The following is an 11798-nucleotide window of genomic DNA, read 5'->3' as shown; positions in this document are numbered from 1 at the left end:
ATGGTGGCTATAATTCAAGGTATTTGAAATGGACTGTAAAAAAGCCTGAAAGGGAGCACGGCATGTCTGGAGATCTTGAAGAAGCTGGGAATTGCTGGAACCTAAAGTTTGAATATTCATTCAAAGAAGAAGATATAAGGTAAAAATATAGGTAGTTATGATGAGAAGGCGGCCAATACAGTATGCACCAGCGAATTAGTCTTCAGAAGAAAAACCACAAAATTATGAAAACAGAAGGAACCTTAGAGATCATCGAGTCCAACTGCTTTATTTTCCCAACGGGGAAACTGAGGCCGAGAAGGGAAGTCCCTTCATGCTGCTGTGAAGATTTCTGGAATTGCCCAAGGAAGTGGGGGCAGGGTTGGAACAAGATTCAGGCTCCCTGAGTGCTGGTTCCCAGCCTCTGTGTAAAAGGTAGGTAGCTGGAATGACCCAGTGGCCTTTCCATTTGAGCTTGATGCTTTATGGGGGGAGGGGCTAACTGGCTTCTGAAGACATGCACTGGGAACCCAGCACAGCAGTGACATAGCACACTTTGACTATGTATAAAGGCATACATGAGTGCTGGGTTCCAACGCTCACTGGTATCCCGGAATGCCCTTTCTTTTGTCTTATCCAAATCGTGATCTGTCTTCAGGATCTGGCTGAACTGACTCCTCCTCCAGGAAGCCTTCTGCGACTACTCAGCACCCATACTTTGGAGGTATTCTCTCTTCTATGGCCTCTCAGGCTCTAACACTCACAGGATACTCACATTCTCTGCTTGTTGCTTTGTGACTTTCCTGTTCATCTTTGTGATTATTTCTCCAACTGGAAGCTTTGCTCTGTAGAGGGTCTACCTCTCATACTTTCTTGTGTCCTATAAGACTTAGTCCAGTGCCTAGCACAAAGAAACACTGGTGGATTCTTTAGACTTTACACATGATCTTTTCTGCCTTCCCTCATACCTTACCAAAGCTAACTGAACTACATCGTCTAGTTTCTACTATTACCTGCTAATGTTTTCCCATTTTTTTAAAATTAATGTTGGATGACAATTTAATATCCCTTTATATTCATTTGGAGTTGACAGATATGCTGCCACACACATGGAGACCCAAAGATCAGGAAAGTTAAAAACCTAGACCCCTAGGTTTTGGAGGTGTGGCCGATCAAGGTGAGAGATAAGTTCAAAGTCAACATTCATATGAACTTAATGGGGGGTTAAGGAGAACCACTGATTTAAATATCTTCAAGTAGGTGGAGTTTTGGGAAAAGTGCAGGGCATAGAGATGGCCCCCTCCTGCATCTCAGAATGGATGGAAAATGATCAAAGTGGGCAAGATTCTAATCTTTTGCCTCTGACAGTCTGTGATCATGCAGTGCCTGCCATGAGCTCTTCAAACTCACTGCCCAAATACCAGACACAGTTATTTGGGGTGTTTGTTTTGTTTTGACAGATAATGAGATGCTTATTCTCATTCCCTGACAAGTTCTAAAATACTGCTTTCACTTCCTCTTCCCACATCATCTCCATCTTAATTTATTATGTATTCAACCTCTGGTTCAACCACATTAATCACATACCCAGTATATGTCAAAGGAGGTCATGATGCTGGATCTATTTCATTTGACCCCTGGATCCCTGTTCCGCTCTTCCCCACCCTGCCCACATCACAGAGGCCACCCTTCTAGGGACTGCATCGATGGGCTCCCTCGACCTCTGGCACCTGATTGGGTTTAGCCAATGGAGGCAGTGGCAGGGGCCCAAGGGTGGAAGGAGAGTGGAGGTCAGGGTATCCGGCCCCTGGTCCAATCCTGTTGAATGGCCGTGGGCTGGCTGATCCCTCCAACAAAAGCCAAAGCTCCTGCCAGGGGCTCTCTCCATGGCCACCTTTTCTGGTTCTGGAAACTGTCCCTTTAGGCCTACGGCTGGTAATAGCTCCCTGCTGTTGCTAGTCATGTGGTTTACATCCTCCCTGTAGTTTCCTTAAATCCTGCTTAAATTCTTGCAAATACACTCTTTCTTAGGTTCACCTCAATTATCCAATTTGAATGTGCCATCTGTTTCTCACTGGAAACTTACTGATAGTCACCACACAATCTTTAAAAAATGGAATACCTTTAGGGCGCCTGAGTGGCTCAGTTGGTTAAGTGTCCAACTCTTGGTTTTGGCTCAGGTCATGATGTCATGGCCTGTGGGATCGAGCCCTGCAATGGGCTCTGTGCTGAGAGCAAGGAGCCTGCTTGGGATTCTCTGTCCCTCTCTCTCTGCCCCTCCACCACTTGTTTTCTCTCTCTCTCTCTCTCTCTCTCTCTCTCTCTTTCAAAATAAATAAACATTAAAAAAGAGGAATACTGATATCTATGTAAGTAACCTAGACTAGGCAAATTTATCCTGAAGATGGACAGTGGTGATGGTTGCACAACAGTGTGTATAGAATTAATGCCACTGAACTGTACACTTACAAATGGTTAAAATGGTAAATTTTATGTTGTGTGTATATTACTACATTAAAAAAATAAATAGGGGACATAATAGCTAAATACGTATTGATAAGCATTGATAAGTTAGAGCCAAAACAATAACCTGTTTCTCCCTCTATTTTCAATATTCCAGTGAGAGGCCCATGTTGGGTTAACTCATGCACTGACTGTGAAACTTTTCTCTTCTCTTCTCTTCTTTTCTCTTCTCTTCTCTTCTCTTCTCTTCTCTTCTCTTCTCTTCTCTTCCCTTCCCTTCCCTTCCCTTCCCTTCCCTTCCCTTTCTCTTTTCCTTTCTTTTTTCTTTTCTCTTCTTTTCTTTCTTTTCTTTTCTTTTCTTTTCTTTTCTTTTCTTTTCTTTTCTTTTCTTTTCTTTCTCTCCTTCCTTCCTTCCTTCCTTCCTTCCTTCCTTCCTTCCTTCCTTTATATTTATTGTTTTAAAGGAAGATTTTGGATTGCCTGGGTGGCTCAGTTGGTTAAGCGGCCAACTTCAGCTCAGGTCATGATCTAGCATTTCGTGGGTTCGAGCCCCACATCAGGCTCTGTGCTGACAGCTCAGAGCATGGAGCCTGCTTCGGATTCTGTATCTCCCTATCTCTCTGCCCCTCCCCCACTCCTGCTCTGTCTCTCTCTCTCTCTCTCTCTCTCTCTCTCTCTCTCTCTCTCTCTCAAAATTAAATAAACATTAAAAAAAAAAAGGTTTTGTTTTTAAGTAATCTGTACACCCAATGAGGAGCTCGAACTCACAGCCTTGAGATCAAGAGTTACACGCTCCACTGACTAAGCCAGCCAGGCGCCCCCCTGTGAAACTTTTATTCATGCCAAATAATTCAATCATGTTCAGGATGCTGTTTAATTTATTTGTGCAAATACATGTGTGCTGATCTTGGTCTGGAACAAAAAATGGTACTGGTATAGAATACTGACAAGTAGTAGCCTCCTCTGGTCTTGTCCTTAGTTCAAAGCCTGGCTCATCAGCATTTTCTTTCACAAGGCTTTCTGGAATTTCATGAAGCTTTCTACAACATGTCCCTGTTGTTCTTCTCCTTCCTGCTCCACAGAAATTAGCCCATTATTTTACTTCTGGTTCTCATAACAGACAGTTGTCTCCAAAAGATTCAGAGTTTTTTTGTAGATGAGGATCATGGCCTCAATGCCATAGTTCCTCATTAACCTAGACAAATACTGACTGGTACCTCTGCACACACTTGGCCAATGATTGCAACTTTCCATAGATGCTTATCATGCAATTTACCTAACGGAAAGTGCTGCAAACAAGAATGTGTTTCTTTTTGGCTCTGATTTCTACTGGCAGGAAGACTAATTTTCTCTAACTTATGCATACCCCAGACTCTTGACAGCAGTTTGACGTCTAGGGACAGTGGGTGCCTCAGGTGCTGTTTCTCCCCTTTCCTTCAGTTTCCACAGTCTCTGAGCCAGAACTTTCTATAAACAGCTAAAGTCTTCCAGGAACCATGAATCGCTCTTCAGGAGCCTCAGAGGTGGGCAGCACGACAGAGCTTCCGTTTCACCAAAGAAGAACCATCTGTTCTGCTGGAATTGTTCTTAGAATGGTATTCCATCCTCTTAAGTCCTCTTTTTCTGAATGGTAGACTACATGACCTATTTATATCATGGTCCTTGTGTTAAACATGAGTTTTTTAGTAGAAGAGAGAATTTGGTTTTATTCAGACTATAACAAATGTGAGGAAACTCCAGTCCCATTTATGAACACTGCTCAAATAACTGATAGAGACTTGCCAGGGGAGCCCTGATACCCCAAGACTTATTCTGCTTCTGCTCTCTGAATTGAGAACTTGAAACATCCTCAAATTGGAATGTGAAAGATGAATTAGAATACTAGTATATTCAAAGTCTTAGCTCATTACTTATGATCTGTGTCTTTTATTGGTTTGCAGAAATTCTTCCTATATTAAAATAATAACTTCCCATATATCAAATTAATCACATTTTAGATTTTTTTTAAATTTTATTTGTGATGCTTATGGAAAGTTCATTTTTATATATTCCATATTAATATTAATATATGTTTCTTATATATTAATATTTGTTCTATTCCATTGAATACTCTCTTTTGTGTCATAGTACTACATTTAAGGCTAGTGAGTTAAATGGGCATTTTCCCACTAATTTTGTGGGATTAAAATTGATGTGACTTTACAGAAAAAGCAATTTACCAATAGATTTCAAGGCCTCAAACATGTTTATATGCTTTGACCCAATAATCCCCTATCTAGGGATCTAGCTAAAGAAAACCTAAGAAACATAATGTATTTATGCACTAGGATGTTCATTACAGTATTATTTATAATAGTGAAAAACTAGATATAATATCTGGAAATTAGGACCTTCAATAGATTAGTGTGTAGCCATTAAAATTTTAATAACAAGGAAAATTTCAAGACCCAAGAAATACTTTTGATACAATCAGTGATATGTGAGTATGTGTTTAACAACAGGCTCTCTGAGAAAAATAAAACAAAACAGCCATACTTTGTAGTGTTTGCCAATTTCTGTGGTGTAAGTGTTCCCACCATGGCTGGTTTCAGGATACCCATGGGATGTCACTGCACTGAGTTGGAAAGAGATGAGCTGGGCTCTAGTGAAGAAACCCAAGCCAGTTCCAGCACACAACGAGATATGATGCTATGTGACAAAAACAGGATGCAAAGGATATATACAGTGTGATCTCAACAATGAGAACAATCAATTGAAAAAGACATTGGAAGGAGAGAAGTTACCTTTGGATGGTGGAATATAAGAGATCCTTTTTCCCCCGTATCTTAATATATCCCTGAACTTCGCAGACTGTTGAGGGAGAGCCTAAGCTATCATTATGACCAGAAACAACCCTGATGCTTGCCATGCTTCCCTCCCTGCCTATCCGCTCCTCATCATGGAGCTTGGCTTCTTTGGTGATGCCACTTACTCCAGTGACAGTTCCACCCTGGGGCTTTTGCTGGGGTCAACACCAAAGACCTGTTCTATATTTCCAAAGCGTTTCCTTTCCTTCAGAATCTCCTGTCCCCATGTTTGTCTCCTTTATTTCATCCTCCAGAAGGAAAGTGCTTTACTTTTTCAGTATAGCAGGCAGAGGGATGACAAACATATACTTGCGTAATCCCAAATTTAGCTTCTGTTTATGTCACACGGGACAAATGTGTCTCCTGTCACATGAAGCTAATGGGAAATCCTCACCTGGAAGGAATAAGTCATCCTATTTCATTGTCACATGGGGAGAGTGAGGCCAAGAGGCCAATTTAAGGGTCCATCATGAACTAGTGGCTGGGAACCTGGTCTCCTGACTCCCAGACAGCAGCAGAATCCACTGCAGCACTGCTAAAGGCAATGGCCAGTCTAGAACTTCCCATGTAGGAGTTGGCCAGAGAAGGTAGTCTCTTTGTATCTTCTCACTCTGTACTGAGACTCACATGGATATCCAACTTTGTCACTGGGAACTTTGCCTCAGCTCGCAGGAGAGTGGGGAGGTTCTGGGTGGACTGCATATCTTACTGTTCTCTGGAAAGCAGCCCCTTTGCTTGAACAAGCGCACTTTTTTTTTTTAACGTTTTATTTATTTTTGAGACAGAGAGAGACAAAGCATGAACGGGGGAGGGGCAGAGAGAGAGGGAGACACAGAATCAGAAACAGGCTCCAGGCTCTGAGCCATCAGCCCAGAGCCCGACGCGGGGCTCGAACTCACGGACCGCGAGATCGTGACCTGGCTGAAGTCGGACGCTTAACCGACTGCGCCACCCAGGCACCCCGAACAAGTGCACTTTTGGATGTGGTCGGTTATGTACCAAGGAGAAGGGATGGTGGGTGCTTGGGGGGTACTGAGAATCCAGACTTCAAAAGCTTCATTCCCATAAGCAGTAACTCCCCAGAAAGTTTGTTAGCAATAGATGCAGCCACAAAGAAAGATAAATGCATAAAGGAGAAATGTTTTTTTTCCTACAACTAGGGTACACCTAAAGGAGGCCCATCAACCTTTCACCCTGGGCAGTGCTGGCCCCTTGCGGCATGGCCTCAGTGATGTCTACTCTGCGCTGGAATTCTGAAATAAGACATCTTGCTCGAATCTCCCACCTATTTTCGAGGACTCAGCCCTTCTTCCCTGTTCCTCATTAAGGAGAAGTGGGCACTAGTTAGAATCCTTGCACTTGTCCTGAACTGCCCTGGCGCTCCTTCCTGCTCAGCTGCATTACCCTCCCGTCCATCCGCAAATGCTGTCATTTTCACTCCTGCATGTCTCGAGTCACCACACCCGCGCCCCTCTCATTCACCCTAAGCTGTGCTGCCATTCCAGGCTGCCACCTAGACAGTCTCCTACCTGGGCCATTCTGTACCCACTCTGGCTCCCTTCCAGGCCATTCCATACATGGTGGCCGGAGTTATCTTTTCACAATGCCCATGCATTCATGTTACTCATCTGACTGCAATCCATTTCTCTCAGTCGAGACCAGAATCCTCCACATGGCTTATGTGCCCCCAAAGCACCAGCCCTACTCCCATCCCACCCCACTCTCGCCTTGGCTTTCGGGACCTGGCCCCCTTCAGTTCCTGGAGTGGGCTGTGCTGTCTTCTTCTACAGGCCATTTTTTGGTTTATACTACAATTCTTACTGCTGCCACCTATGTGTCCAAAAAGCCCATCTCCTCCTCGCTAGCTCAAACATCACTTCCTTTGCAAGTCTTTGGCGACATTCCCCCCACCCCCAACCAGTGATTATTCTCCATCACACACTCTCAGAAAACCATGCCTCTTTCCTCAGAACACTTATTCTGATCTGCAGTTATGCACTGATTTGATTAAATCCACCTCCTATCCTGGCTGCGGGCATCCTGATAGCAGGGGCACATCTTTCCACATTCAGGACTGTATCTCCAGCATCTACCACAGTGCTTGGTAATTATACATTGAATGCCATGTGAATGAAGGAGTGAATGAGATAGGACTTCCTCTGTTGAACCCTTTCAGACTGCCCCTTGTGGGGTTGGTAATCCTGTCTCTGTGTTGATCTGGCACATCATATCCATCTATCAGTTTCCTCGTCTGTAAAATGGGGCTAACCACATACCGCAGTGTTGAATGGAAGGGGAGTTATGATATTTTGGACACACCACAATGGCCATCATGTAGTGGGTGCTCAAAAAATACTTGTTTTCCTTACAGTCATACTTGCTTCTTTGAATCATGAGAACTTCAAAGGAATGGGCCTCACCTCAGTTATCTCAATAGCCTCACAGGGAGGGCTGTGCACATAGTAGGTGGGCCCCATGAATGCCTCTGCATTTGACCGGTGGTTGTCCCTGGCTGCCTTTTCCAAGACTAAATCCTTAATTACCTCATCTTCCTGTGAAGCATCTTTTCTGATCACATAACTCATGGCACTCTCTGGCTAATTCATTTTTGATCAACTGGATTGCTCTACACTTACATTCCTATGTAATATAGCCTCTGGAGTTCCCCTCAGCACCGGAAGGCAGTCTGGCTCATTTGAACAAATTGCTTAACATGTTAAATTAGATTCAACCGTCCTTAGGAAGAAAAATTAAAAAGAAAAAAAAAGAAGATGAATATCAATTGTCCTCATACTCACAATGTTCCAAAACTGCTTTATTTTACCATTGACAGTTCCCAAGGCATGCCTGCATTGTGTTGGTGACTTGTGCCAAGCAGGAGGTTTAAGTAATTTTCACTATCATCAGCCAACAGTCCCTGAGAATGTGCTGAATGCTTTATCCCCTAAAGCCCAGGTCAGATAGCCTGTCCTCTCAGAAGCTGCTCCATTCTTTAATAAAAATTAATCACTTCTTTAATTGGGCTAAGTCTGTATCTTCAACACACTTCTGTTTTATACTCAACACTATGTTTCTTTTCTTTGTTCAATATTTATCTTCCTTATTAGAGTGTGTTAAACGTAGGGAAATAATTTTGTCCCAACCACCTAGTATAGGAGTTAGCTACATGCTCTATGCTACATGCTTGCTAAACTGAATTGATAATTAGCCAACAAACATTTATCGTACATGCTAGACATGCCCAGAATCATATTTGACCAAATATTGGGGCAGCCGTGGAACAGTACACATAAAATTAACCATCATACCCACTCCTTTACCTGCTTTAGGTTTCTGCTCAAATGTTGCTTTTTAAGAGAGACTCTCTAGCCATTTATATATGATGATACCCTTGCCCCTTTTGTGTTCCTTCAAATTCCCTTACGCTGCTTTCTCTTTCTCCAAAGCACTTATTACTAACCTGACTTAGGTATGTATTATTATTATTTTTATTTACGGCTATCGACCCCAAACTGTAAATTTCATGAAGGCAGCAACCTTGTTTGGTGTTCAGCCATCTTTCCAGGGTCTAGATAAATGCATGGCATGTAATAACTACTCAAGTAATATTTACTGAATTAATGAATGAGTCTCCAGACAGCTCATAAAGAAGCCATCCTTGGGCTAAGTGCTTGCCCTAGGCCAGCCAGTGAGTATCTTTTGTAAGGAACGGTGACTTTCTTTCCTGAGCTGGGGATGGCAGGCAAGACAGTCTGCTGGAAGGGACCCCTTGGGTGTGGGAAGCCCATACATGTTGAATTGCACATATAATAAACTAAATCATTTCCTTGGTGACTGTCAATAAATGTTTTTGTCTTCTTTATAAAGTCTCATGAAAAATAGTTACAAGAGCCACAAGAAATGGAGAGATGCTATGCATGTTCTGAGAAAGGTGGGGTTGATTCCAGCTAGTGAAATAAAGAACCTTTGTGGAGAAAAGGTATCTTAGCTGAGCCTAGATAGGGACTGAAGATGGGACTTTGCAGAAAGGGCATATCAGGCTGAGGAACAAGCATGCACACAGAGAAAGGATTGGGAAAGTACATCTGTAATGCAGAACAGTGAGTCGTTTTGTTTAGTATCTTCTAAGTACCAAGATCAGTCATTGCCCTCATCAAGTGTCAGATCACAGGCAAATTCGGGTGCGATATAATTCAAGTCCCCAAATTTCATTTTCCCATGAGGTGGTTTGGTGGCCTGGTTTATCCAGACCCATGCTCCTCCTTTCCCCAATGGTGAGTTCTGCATTAATGCAGGTAAAGGCTTGGAAATCCCCTGGCTGTCTTGTGCAGGACGTCTTTGCTATTCAACAGGTGGAGGTGAGATCGCAGTAATTCTAAGAAGCAACGGGAACCTGTACTCGAAAAATGCTTGCCTCTACTTTCTGAGTGTTTAATTAGTTGATTCTCACATCTTCAATGGCACAAGGGCACCTGGATAATCCTCATTCCACCACTGGCTTCTTCTATAGATCAGGAGCAGGAAGGGGGCGGAGAGGGTAAGGATTTGAGTGAACAATTTTAAGCTTGTCGGAGTCATGATTCAGTGATTCCAGGGCTGCTCCTGATTTATTCAGACTTGCCAAAGGACTGTATTCTTTTCACGCTCTTCTTAAAAATTACCAACTTTTCATCATGTTAAGGACCTCTTAGAAGAATGAAGAAAGATTAAAAGATGTTCTTAGCTTGTAGGACTCTTTCTCTTTCTTTATATTTTTTCTGTCTGCCTCTGTTTCTGTGTCTGTATCTTTGTCTGTGTGTTTCTCCCTCTCTGTTCCTTTTTGTCCCCTCAATCTCCCTGACAGGCAGTGGAGTACACTATACAGGAAAGAATCCTTGAGAAAGAACGAGGGAGCCTAGGATCTGGGTTTCAGACCTCATTCTGCCACTTAATGATTGAGGATCGCCAGGCAAGTTGCTTAATCTTTCTGAACCTTGATTTTTTGAACATACAACGTAGAGTTGCCTGAAGATTGGAGAGGCAGGGGTGGTGTCGCCACAAGCAATTCTACTTTAGGATCAAAAACCTAGGTCTTCTGTGGCCCTGGGCAAGTTCTTAAGCCTCCCTGCATCTCAAGTTTCTAACTGGCGGAGTGGGGGTAATGCAAGGCAGCAGGGAGAAAAAGAAAAAGCAATAATTTAGTAGGGAGAGCATAGCTTTGGGGTCTGGAAGGCTGGGGCTCAGTTCTCACCGGTTACTAGCTGTGCAGTCTTGGGTGAACGACTTAGTAATGCTGGTTAGGATTCACTGTGTAGGTATCACGTGCCAAGCAGTATTCTAAACTTTTATTTGGATTATCTCAATGCATCTTCCTAATGTGATGAGGAAGGTGGTATCATTTTCTCCATTTTGCATATGAGAGAATGGAGGTTCTTGAGACACAAGGGCAAGTGCTCCGTGTCAAAGGGCAAGGACCTGGCAGAGCAGAGAAGCTGGCCTGGCACTTCTGACTCCAGAGCCCACGCTCTTTGCCAGTGGGCTTTCCTGACCCGGAGGCTTCGCTTGGGCATTGTGGACCCACAAACACAATTGCTTGTATGTAAGTACTAACCTCACATACGGCTTTTTCAAGCAGTAAATGAGATGCTACATATAAATGACTTACCACAGTGTCTCGTATAATGTAATTCTGTAATAAATGTCAGCCTGTGTGTATATGCCACCTTAACTGTTTCTCTCTGGCATATGATGGGGTAGAATATATATACATGTATCACGTGCCTGTGAATAAATGGCTTGTGACCTTTTACGCACTATGCAAGTCACTGTCATGATGACAATCTCTAACATTCCTTCTAGCTCTTAATTCAGACCTTCTATGACTCATTTTCCCCAGGCTGTGTCAGCTCCAGTGAAACTTCCCAGACCACTTTACGCAGTGATGACAAATCGTTCCAGAGCTCTCCGACTTCTCTATTAATTAAATGTGAGAAAACAGAGAGCTCCATGAAAAGACACCTCTGTGGTTTCTTGTTTAACTCTGTACTTCCACTATACCTTGCAGCTGCACCACTCAAAACAGTTGGCAAGAGAACAGTATTCTATTCATTCTGCATGGTGAGTCACAGATGAGTTAGCCAAATTGCACCTCATGTTCCAAAAAGGAGAGATGCACCTTGAGAGGCAAGGGAGGAGAGAGGTGAATCAAGGGGCTTGAAGTAGTTGGTGCAAAGGTCACAAGCATGAGGTCAAGCTTTGCCCGTTCACTCACTTAACAATCATTTATTAAGTCCTTACTGTACGTTAGGCGTTGGAGAAACACAGGGGAGTAAGTCTCGCTTCCTGTTCTGAAGGAGAAGAAGGAAAAGGATTTCCGATCTCTTGATGGCTTGCTTCGGGCTGGCATTGGGCTAGGAGTTTTATATTTAATCCTTACAATAATCCTCTTGAGATAGGCACTATAATTCCCATCTTGAAGATAAAGGGATTGAGTTCAGATAATCCAAGGGGTTTGCCCAAGGATCACACAGC

The sequence above is a fragment of the Lynx rufus genome, unplaced genomic scaffold, assembly GCF_022079265.1.
Source record: "Lynx rufus isolate CCGP_SWC_20201006 ecotype Redwood Valley unplaced genomic scaffold, mLynRuf1.p SCAF_9, whole genome shotgun sequence".
In the NCBI taxonomy this organism is placed as follows: Eukaryota; Metazoa; Chordata; class Mammalia; order Carnivora; family Felidae; genus Lynx; species Lynx rufus.
Note: the sequence above shows the minus strand (reverse complement) of the source record.